Genomic DNA, 11,428 nt, shown 5'->3' on the forward strand with positions numbered 1-11,428 from the left:
AATGAGTGGAAATCGCTACAAGACTTTTAACCTACGACGTTCTGTCTTATTGGAGCATGCATTTGAATTGCATATGAGAGTTTTTTGCGACTCAAAAAGTTTTTGTACGTCTTTGTGTGTAAAATGCACTCCCGTTGTCACTCTCTTTAGCTTAAAAACGTCATTGAGGAAAGTTTTTTATTGGAGTTTGCTGATCGCCGTTATCAGAAAACCAGCTAATAGACCAGATGGTAAAAAATGTCAAGCTTTGAAGGATGCGAAGGATTTAAGCTGTAAAAAATTTCATTGACCTAATTTTGATTTCCTACGTTATTTATCGTTGAAACCTTGAACATGGTGAACATTGAAGATGGTTTTTTCTTCTCGAATTTGCACCGTTTAATAATTTTTGCCGAAAACGTTAAATTTGGCTTTATAGTTGCGGGTGACATAAAGTAGTCCTGTACAGCTATTGTGTATTCCACTTGTTTTCATCAGTTTTGAGTTTTGCGATGGGATATTAATACAATGAGAAAATTACCAGCGTTTTGTATTAATTAACCGGTGCTTTATTACCAATCGGTGGCACAAACATTGAAAAAGGCGCTCCCAGAACGATACACTTAGCAACGAGTCTTTTTTTGCTAATAAACCGTTGAATCCAATGCGTTTCTTTTTTTAATAGTGTTGCACTAATTTTTGAGTCGAGTGCTTCAGAGGGATCAAGACGACTACATGCATCAATTTTTTTCGTTTGTGCTCAGTGAAGTAAACTATTGCGTCTGTTGTAGAATCTTGCTTGCTCAACGAAAACTGTCTGTTATTTAATGTTTAACTTACAAACAAATTTCTATCTACGCATCATATAGTTTGCGGATATAGTTTTGAGGAAACAGCGGAATCAATTTCGGTAATTCCAATCCCAGGCAATTTTCTTTTCTGTTTGAGGTTTTTTTAAATTTCAAATTAGCGGTTACGAAAAAACATCTGGGGCGTCCCTGAAAACTCTTGCGGGCAATGTAGTAGTTGCCAAAAATTTTGATAGGTTCAATTTTCTCAGGACTTGTAAGTAGTCGTGTCTCGTTATGAAACGGAAGAACAGTCATTATATTTTAAAAATTGATCGAAGAAAATTAATTCTTAGTTTGAAGAATGTCCCCTAGATTGTTCAACCTTCAGTTTTTAAAATTTAATACTTGTCTGTACTGTTTGAATTTATAGTTTCACCAAGTTAATTTCCCAAGTTCAAAAATTTTAGGCTATTTTGCTGTAATATTCAACCTCATTTATTAAATTGAATATTAGATGCCCAAATTTTGATGTTTCACTGAGCTTTTTTTGAAATGAGTGGAAATCGTTACAAGACTTTTAACCTACGACGTTCTGTCTTATTGGAGCATGCATTTGAATTGCATATGAGAGTTTTTTGCGACTCAAAAAGTTTTTGTACGTCTTTGTGTGTAAAATGCACTCCCGTTGTCACTCTCTTTAGCTTAAAAACGTCATTGAGGAAAGTTTTTTTTATTGGAGTTTGCTGATCGCCGTTATCAGAAAACCAGCTAATAGACCAGATAATAAAAAATGTCAAGCTTTGAAGGATGCGAAGGATTTAAGCTGTAAAAAATTTCATTGACCTAATTTTGATTTCCTACGTTATTTATCGTTGAAACCTTGAACATGGTGGGCATTGAAGATGGTTTTTTCTTCTCGAATTTGCACCGATTAATAATTTTAGCCGAAAACGTTAAATTTGGCTTTATAGTTGCGGGTGACATAAAGTAGTCCTGTACAGCTATTGTGTATTCCACTTGTTTTCATCAGTTTTGAGTTTTGCGATGGGATATTAATACAATGAGAAAATTACCAGCGTTTTGTATTAATTAACCGGTGCTTTATTACCAATCGGTGGCACAAACATTGAAAAAGGCGCTCCCAGAACGATACACTTAGCAACGAGCCTTTTTTTGCTAATAAACCATTGAACCCAATGCGTTTCTTTTTTTAATAGTGTTGCACTAATTTTTGAGTCGAGTGCTTCAGAGGGATCAAGACGACTACATCCATCAATTTTTTTTGTTTGTGCTCAGTGAAGTAAACTATTGCGTCTGTTGTAGAATCTTGCTTGCTCAACTAAATCTGTCTGTTATTTAATGTTTAACTTACAAACAAATTTCTATCTGCGCATCATATAGTTTGCGGATATAGTTTTGAGGAAACAGCGGAATCATTTTCGTTAATTCCAATCCCAGGCAATTTTCTTTTCTGTTTGAGGTTTTTTAAAATTCAAATTAGCGGTTACGAAAAAACATCTGGGGCGTCCCTGAAAACTCTTGCGGGCAATGTAGTAGGTGCCAAAAATTTTGATAGGTTCAATATTCTCAGGACTTGTAAGTAGTCGTGTCTCGTTATGAAACGGAAGAACAGTCATTATATTTTAAAAATTGATCGAAGAAAATTAATTCTTAGTTTGAAGAATGTCCCCTAGATTGTTCAACCTTCAGTTTTTAAAATTTAATACTTGTCTGTACTGTTTGAATTTATAGTTTCACCAAGTTAATTTCCCAAGTTCAAAAATTTTAGGCTATTTTGCTGTAATATCCAACCTCATTTATTAAATTGAATATTAGATGCCCAAATTTTAATGTTTCACTGAGCTTTTTTTGAAATGAGTGGAAATCGTTACAAGACTTTTAACCTACGACGTTCTGTCTTATTGGAGCATGCATTTGAATTGCATATGAGAGTTTTTTGCGACTCAAAAAGTTTTTGTACGTCTTTGTGTGTAAAATGCACTCCCGTTGTCACTCTCTTTAGCTTAAAAACGTCATTGAGGAAAGTTTTTTTTATTGGAGTTTGCTGATCGCCGTTATCAGAAAGCCAGCTAATAGACCAGATGGTAAAAAATGTCAAGCTTTGAAGGATTTGAAGGATTTAAGCTGTAAAAAATTTCATTGACCTAATTTTGATTTCCTACGTTATTTATCGTTGAAACCTTGAACATGGTGGGCATTGAAGATGGTTTTTTCTTCTCGAATTTGCACCGATTAATAATTTTAGCCGAAAACGTTAAATTTGGCTTTATAGTTGCGGGTGACATAAAGTAGTCCTGTACAGCTATTGTGTATTCCACTTGTTTTCATCAGTTTTGAGTTTTGCGATGGGATATTAAAACAATGAGAAAATTACCAGCGTTTTGTATTAATTAACCGGTGCTTTATTACCAATCGGTGGCACAAACATTGAAAAAGGCGCTCCCAGAACGATACACTTAGCAACGAGCCTTTTTTTGCTAATAAACCATTGAATCCAATGCGTTTCTTTTTTTTAATAGTGTTGCACTAATTTTTGAGTCGAGTGCTTCAGAGGGATCAAGACGACTACATGCATCAATTTTTTTCGTTTGTGCTCAGTGAAGTAAACTATTGCGTCTGTTGTAGAATCTTGCTTGCTCAACGAAAACTGTCTGTTATTTAATGTTTAACTTACAAACAAATTTCTATCTGCGCATCATATAGTTTGCGGATATAGTTTTGAGGAAACAGCGGAATCATTTTCGGTAATTCCAATCCCAGGCAATTTTCTTTTCTGTTTGAGGTTTTTTTAAAATTCAAATTAGCGGTTACGAAAAAACATCTGGGGCGTCCCTGATAACTCTTGCGGGCAATGTAGTAGGTGCCAAAAATTTTGATAGGTTCAATATTCTCAGGACTTGTAAGTACTCGTGTCTCGTTATGAAACGGAAGAACAGTCATTATATTTTAAAAATTGATCGAGAAAAATTAATTCTTAGTTTGAAGAATGTCCCCTAGATTGTTCAACCTTCAGTTTTTAAAATTTAATACTTGTTTGTACTGTTTGAATTTATAGTTTCACCAAGTTAATTTCCCAAGTTCAAAAATTTTAGGCTATTTTGCTGTAATATCCAACCTCATTTATTAAATTGAATATTAGATGCCCAAATTTTGATGTTTCACTGAGCTTTTTTTGAAATGAGTGGAAATCGTTACAAGACTTTTAACCTACGACGTTCTGTCTTATTGGAGCATGCATTTGAATTGCATATGAGAGTTTTTTGCGACTCAAAAAGTTTTTGTACGTCTTTGTGTGTAAAATGCACTCCCGTTGTCACTCTCTTTAGCTTAAAAACGTCATTGAGGAAAGTTTTTTATTGGAGTTTGCTGATCGCCGTTATCAGAAAACCAGCTAATAGACCAGATGGTAAAAAATGTCAAGCTTTGAAGGATGCGAAGGATTTAAGCTGTAAAAAATTTCATTGACCTAATTTTGATTTCCTACGTTATTTATCGTTGAAACCTTGAACATGGTGGGCATTGAAGATGGTCCCGGAATGAGCACCATAGAAGGATATTAGAAACTATACAAAGTCAATTACTATTTTAGTTATCAAACTGCGTCATATATTTTACGGGCTTTTTTTCAAACAAATTGAGGTCATATATGAAAATTTGGTAAACATAAAAAGATCATTGAGAAAATTAGCAGACCTATCAAAAATAGCAGACCTAGATTACTAAACTTGAGCAGCCATCAGTAGTGACACAATAACAAACTGTCAGATTTTTTAGCAGACGATGAAGATTAACAAAACAAAGGTCACTCGGCACAAGGGTCATAGACGAAAACTTCGATCAAACGCAATTATCATTTGTGTTCTGTTTGGTTGTATAATAGGACTAAACTGAGATTTGAAACCGAGCAAAAAAACCGGTTCCAAAATATAAAAAAAAACAATTCAAGGTTGACTTCAGAACTCAACATAGGTCACAATTGTTGTCGCCATATACACAATATCATGATCAGGATGTTGATGCAGACTATTTTCATCACAATCGAAGAAAGTCTTTTGAGCCAGACAACAAATACCCTATTCAAAATATCATCGGCCGCGAACTAAAAAGTTTATAAGGAAGTCACTGGGTTCGTTAGTATTATGATTTTAAGAAAAACCAATTTCAATAGCTCACACATGTAAAATTTTCAGGCGCAGATTTATAACCTTACTCAGCGCTTTCATTCATATTTTCATGCTTCAAAAAATATTAGATCCAATTTTTAAATAAACCCATTCACTTTTTGATCGAATGATCTGCGCTTTTTTGAGAGAACTTGGACACTTTCGAATAACCAGCGAACTCACTCAGCTGACAATAGAGTGCTGGAAAGAGTTTATTCTTAAAGTGCATGCTCCAATCGGGTGAAAAGATTGTAACTTGTTGTTTGTATTAAATCCATTTTTCGAAGAAAATGAAACATTTTTAGTTTAACTGACTTGCACTTTTTTTAGAGATTTTGAACGCTTTCAACTGATCAGAAAACTCATTGAGCACTTTCCATCGAACAAAACGTGTGGAAAGTATGCAATTAAATTCTTAAGCCAGAATATCAACAATCTCAGTTTTTCTAAGAAAACTATTAAATGCATTGAACTTGCAAAAACCTTTATTGTGGAGTTATTGCCACATTCAAGAAAGATGTATAATTACTTGCATATGTAAGTGAATTCCGGTTTCAAACCTAATAAGTAGGTGAGAAAAAGGCATTTCGCTCACGCTTCTACTATTTTTAACCATATCAGTAAAGGAGAGTGTTCCTCGTATGTGATTTGAAAAGAAAGTACTATCGATATGGCGATTAAGGATATTAAACATGAAAAAAAATATCATAATACGAAAAGTGCATCGCTAAGTTTACCAATGTGTATATAGGAATGGAATAAAATGATGGATTGCAAACAACTGTCTTTTATTTTTTTGGCGGCAGCATTCGATTAAAATGGAAAAAACAGCAAATAAATTCATCTAGAACAAGTCATATAACATTAAATCCTATAAAAGAGGTCTAGAGTTCTTCGATAATGATTTGACTTTAGGTGGGCAATATTTTTTTACAATTTTGCAATGAAAGCAAAGAAAAGGAATTGAAACAAATGGGAATAAGGAATAAAAGATCAAATTTTGCAGAATTTGTTTTAAACTTTGGTTTTCAAAAATTTAAACTGTAGTCACTTGTTCTTTTTGATTTGCTCTTATGTTTTTCAATTACGGCTTTGTGCAACCTGATAAAAATTCTGAAATTGGACATTAACTTTCAATTGAACGCATTCTGTAAAAGAAAGAGGGTTTTTATCGTAATTCAGTTTGTTCCCACGTCATTTTGAACTTGCTGAGCTCATCTCATCATCAGTATACTCAAAGAATATCTTACAATGACATTAATTGTAAACGGCTTTAATCTTTTGTGCTTTAGGTCAAAGTATATCAACAAATAAGTCCAGTGATAAAATATTTGCATAAATTTTGATGCCACTGTTTTACAATTAAAGACATTATTTTTGACCATGGGGAATTGGCATTGTATAGAAATCCATAAACACCCGTACTGAAAATTATGTAAAACAATAATATTAACAAACAATGTTGTAAAAGTGTGTTTTTAACGTTATGATTCTTTTTCAAGATGATTGTATAATTACTTGCATTTGTAAGTGAATTCCAGTCTTCAATCCTAATAAGTAGGGGAGAAAAACGCGTTTCGCTTACGCTTCTACTGTTTTTAACAATATAAATTACAGAAGAGTGCTACTCGTATGTGATTTGAATGGAAAATACTATCGATATGGCGATTAAGGCAATTAAATGTGAAAAAATATCGTAATTAGAAAAGTGAATCGCTAAGTTTACCAATATGTATATAAGAATGGATTAAAATGATGGAATGCAAACAAATGTCTCTAAAAATTTTTTGGCGGCATTATTCGACTAAAATGGAAAAAACACCACAGAAATTCATCAAAAACAAGTCATAGAACTTTAAATTCTATACAAAGAGTTCTTCGATATTGATTTGACTTGAGGTGGGCAATATTCTTTTGAAAATTTTGCATTGAAAGCCAAGAAAAGGAATCCAAAACAATGGGAACTTAGAAATAAAAGATCGAATTTTGCAGAATTCGTTTTAAACTTTGGTTTTCAAAAACTTAAACTATAGTAACTTGTTCTTTTAGATTTGCTCTTATGTTTTTCAATTACGGCTTTGTGCAACCTGATAAAACTTCTGAAATTGGACATTAACTTTCAATTGAACGCATTCTGTAAAAGAAAGAGGGTTTTTGTCGTAATTCAGTCGTTCCCACGTCTTTTTGAACTCGCTGAGCTTATGTCATCATCAGTATATTAAATATGTTTCTTAAAATGACGTGAATTTCGAACGGCTTTACTTTTTTTTGCATTAGGTTCAAGTGTACCAACAAACAAGTCCAATGATAAAATATTTGCGTATATTTTGATGTCATTATTTTGCCAATTAAGACATTTCTCTAGACCATGTGGAATTGGCATTGTGTAGCAAACCGGAAAAAACCGTACTGAAAATTATGTACAACGAAGATGTAAACAAACATTGTAGTAAATGTGTGCTTTTAACCTGACCCTTTTTTATGTTTTAACAGAATTTAGTTCGAACATTACAGCAGACTCCATAATATGTGATAGGTAAGAAGTTCTGTAAGAGTATTGTCTAAAAACAGTGCAGAAAATTAAACCGCTGTAATGAGTTTATTCTTAAGACTGCATAATTCAATCGCGTTAAAAACCATTGTAACCTGCTGTTTATATTCAATCCATTTTTCAAAGAAAAGGTTGCACTTTGTTTATTTGACTTGCGCCTTTTTAGAGTTTTTGAACTCTTTCTATTGATGAGCAAGATCACTGAGCATTTTCCATCGAACAAAACGTGTATAAAGTATGCAATCAAAGACACATAGTGAAAAATCTCTATTTTTCTATAAAATCATCAAATACGTTTAGTTTCCTAAAACACTTATAGTGGCGTTAATGCCACATTCAAGATATTTGCATAATTACTCGCAGTGAACACAGAGAATACAGTCTCAGACAAAACAGTCCCGGACAAAACAGTCCCGAATAGCAAAATATTCTCAGACAAAATAGTGCCAGACAAAATAGTCCCAAAAAAGCAGACAAACATTTCCAGACAAAATAGTCCCAAATAGACCTAGAGTTAAACATATGCACACCAATAAACAAAGGAACCACTTAAGTTATTCATATAATTGTACTCAATTGAACAAATACTAAGCTGATTATAACTTCATTTTAGCCAACTTATATATTTTGAACCAAGTTTTTGGAATAATCCTCGTTCATATCAATTAAAAACAAACATTCAGAAAATTAATTCATACATTATGTTTGTTAATTGTTTGTAGATTTTTTTACAATTATTTCGATATTTATCAATATTTTTTGGGGAGTATTTTGTCTGCTTTTATTGGACTATTTTGTCTGGGAATACTGTGCAATTTGGGACTATTTTGTCTGGGACTGTTTTGTCTGAGACTGTTTTGTCCGGACACGTTACTCGCATATGTAAGTGAATTCTGGTTTTTAATCCTGATACGGTGGGGGAGAGTCTTTTAAAAGGCATTTCATTTCGCTTACACTTCTATTTTTAATGTCTTTGTTTAATTAGTTATTTATAACCCTATAAGGGAAAGCCGAGTGTTTCTCGTATGAGATAAGATTAGAAAACTCTGCTTAAAATTATGATTAAGGCAATTAACAGATAATTTAAAAATAAAGTAGATAAGTAGAAGCATAGCCTTGAATGAAAAGACGATTTTTTTGGTCTGTTCTTTTAACTGTTTTTTTTAGACTGCAGATCTACGAAGCTATTGCGGGTTTTTCTGGCAATCTGCCAGCTATGTTTGTTACCTTACTCTTACTTTTTTGTATTTCGTTTTTGTCTTTCCTCTATTTCTTTTCCCTTTTTTGGTTTTTTCCTGCCTTTCTTTGTTCGCATTCCTGCCTCTGTCGTTTCTCTATATTTTCTCGTTTTTTCCTTTTTCCGTTCTGTTTTTTTTTCTCTCGCTTTTCTCCATCTTTTCTGTCTGTCGTTTTTCTCTTGCTTTTCTGTCTTTCTTTTCTCTCTTTTCTCAAGCTTTTCGTTCTCTTTTCTCCCTTGCCTTTCACTTTCCTTTTTCCCAATTCTGTCTCTTTCTTATACCTCTTTCTCTTGTTCCTTTTTTATTTCCTCATTTTTTTTTCTTTCTCTTCCGTCTTTCCTTTCTAGATTTTTTATCTATATCTTTCATCTTGTTTTTCTCTTTTTCTCTCCTGCTTTTGTCTCTTACTTCTCTCTTGCTTTTCTCTTTTCTTTTTTGCTTTTCCCTCTTTTGTCTCTTTCTTTTCTGTCCTTCGTTTCTTTCTTTTCTCTTTTTCGCTTCTCTTTCTTTTCTCTCGTCCTTTTCTGTCCAGCCTTTTTTCTCTACTGTTTCTCTGTCTCTCTCGCTTTGCTCTGTATTTTCTGTCATTCTTTTCTCTCTTGCTTTTCTCTTTCCTTTTTCTCTTGCTTTTCTCTCTTTCCTGTTTCTCGATTATGTGTGTTTTCTATCTTTCTCTTACCTCTTTCTCTTGTTCTTTGCTCTTCCTTTCTTACCTCATTTGTTTCAATTCTTTCCTTTCTGCCTTTTTTACTTCTATCTTCCGTCTCTTGTTTTTCTCTTTTACTCCTGCTTTTTTCTCTTACCTCTCTCGTGCTTTTCTCTTTTCTTTTTTACTTCTCTCTTTTGTCTCTTTCTTTTCTGTCTTTCATTTCTCTTTCTTTTGTCTCCCTTTTCTGTTCATCTTTTTTCTTGACTGTTTCTCTCTCTTTTATCTCTGGCTTTTCTTTTTTTTACGTTTGCATTTCGTTTCTCTTTCCTTTTTATGTCTTTTCTCTTTTTCGTCCTTTCTCTCTATTTTTCCTTTTCTCCTTTTCTCTCTTGCTTTTCTCTTTCCTTTTTCTATTGCTTTTCTCTCGTTCCTTTTTCTCAATTCTGCGTGTTTTTTGTTTTTCTTTTACCTCTTTCTCTTGTTTTTTCCTGCCTTTCTTTGTTCGCATTCGTTTTCTCGCCTTCCTGCCTCTGTAGTTTCTCTATATTTTCTCTTTCTTTCATTTTTCCTTTCTGTTTTTTTCTCTCGCTTTTCTCTATCTTTTCTGTCTTTCTTTTCTCTCTTTTCTCAAGCTTTTCGTTCTCTTTTTTCCCTTGCCTTTCACTTTCATTTTTCCCAATTCTCTCTCTTTCTTATACCTCTTTCTCTTGTTCTTTTTATACTTCCTCACTTTTTTCTTTCTCTTCCGTCTTTCCTTTCTAGATTTTTAAATCTATATCTTTCATGTTGTTTTTCTCTTTTCCTCTCCTGCTTTTGTCTCTTACTTCTCTCTTGCTTTTCTCTTTTCTTTTTTGCTTTTCCCTCTTTTGTCTCTTTCTTTTCTGTCCTTCATTTCTCTTTCTTTTCTCTCTTTCGCTTCTCTTTCTTTTCTCCAGCCTTTTCTCCGTCCTTTTCTGTCCAGCTTTTTTTCTCTACTGTTTCTCTGTTTCTCTCGCTTTGCTCTGTATTTTCTGTCTTTCGTTTCTCTCTTGCTTTTATCTTTACTTTTTCTCTTGCTTTTCTCTCGTTCCTTTTTCTCAATTCTGTGTGTTTTTTATCTTTCTTTTACCTCTTTCTCTTGTTCATTGCTGTTCCTTTTTTCTCATTTGTTTCTCTTCTATTTCCTTTCGACCTTATTTACTTCTATCTTTCATCTCTTGTTTTTCTCTTCTTCTCTCTTGCTTTTCTCCTTCTTTTTTACTTCTCTCTTTTGTCTCGTTCTTTGCTGTCCTTCATTTCTCTCTTTCTTTTCTTTCCCTTTTCTGTCCATCATTTTTTTCTTTACTGCTTCCCTTTTTTCTGTTGCTTTTCTTTTTTTCCGTTTGTTCTTCTTTTCTCTCTTTGATTTGTCGTTTATGTCTTCTCTCTTTTTCGTCTTTTCTCTCTTTTTTGTCTTTTTTCTTTATTTTTTCTCTCCTTTTTGCTCTTGCTTTTTTTCTCTTTTTTTTCGGTCTCTCTTTTGTCTTCTGTCTCTTTTCTCTTTTTTGTTTATTTCTTTTCCCATTCCTTTCTGTGTTTTCTTTTTTGTCTTTTTTCCCCTCCATATCTCTCTTTACGCTCCTCAAACATGCAGCCTAACGTATTAAGTGGGTTACGCTACGCCACCATGTAGAAGTTCGCTATCTGTACTAGTCTTAGCGCTCCCTAAATATGCAAATTATCCAAGCCCAAAAAATTGAACATAAAATTGCTGGTACTTGGGGGTAATATACTAAATCAAACACATCGGTAACGTAACGCAATGCCTATGACTGTTGAACGAGTGGCATATGTTCCAGCCCGACGTGGTACGAGAAAAAATGAATTTTAAAACTTCTATTCTTTTAAATGATCTTGTTATGCTTTAGCGGGCCTGCTAGTTAATTCAAAATGACAAAATTTCGGACTTCAGTTATCAGGATTCAAGTAGATAGCGCGATGGACTTTTGATCCAGCTATCGCGGGTTCGAGTCCTGTGGAAGAGGATACAAATCACTTTTTAGTACATAATGAAGCAA

At 33.4% G+C, this 11,428-nt stretch overlaps 1 protein-coding gene across 1 annotated transcript in view; it reads right to left on the reverse strand.

The window, feature by feature from the left end:
• LOC142337710 (uncharacterized) overlaps window positions 1-11,428 on the reverse strand; it is a 249,159-nt gene that overhangs the window by 117,990 nt on the left and 119,741 nt on the right. The window lies entirely within an intron of this gene.

Source organism: Convolutriloba macropyga, chromosome 4 (genome assembly GCF_964194025.1).
Source record: "Convolutriloba macropyga chromosome 4, txConMacr16.3, whole genome shotgun sequence".
NCBI classification, from domain to species: Eukaryota; Metazoa; Xenacoelomorpha; order Acoela; family Convolutidae; genus Convolutriloba; species Convolutriloba macropyga.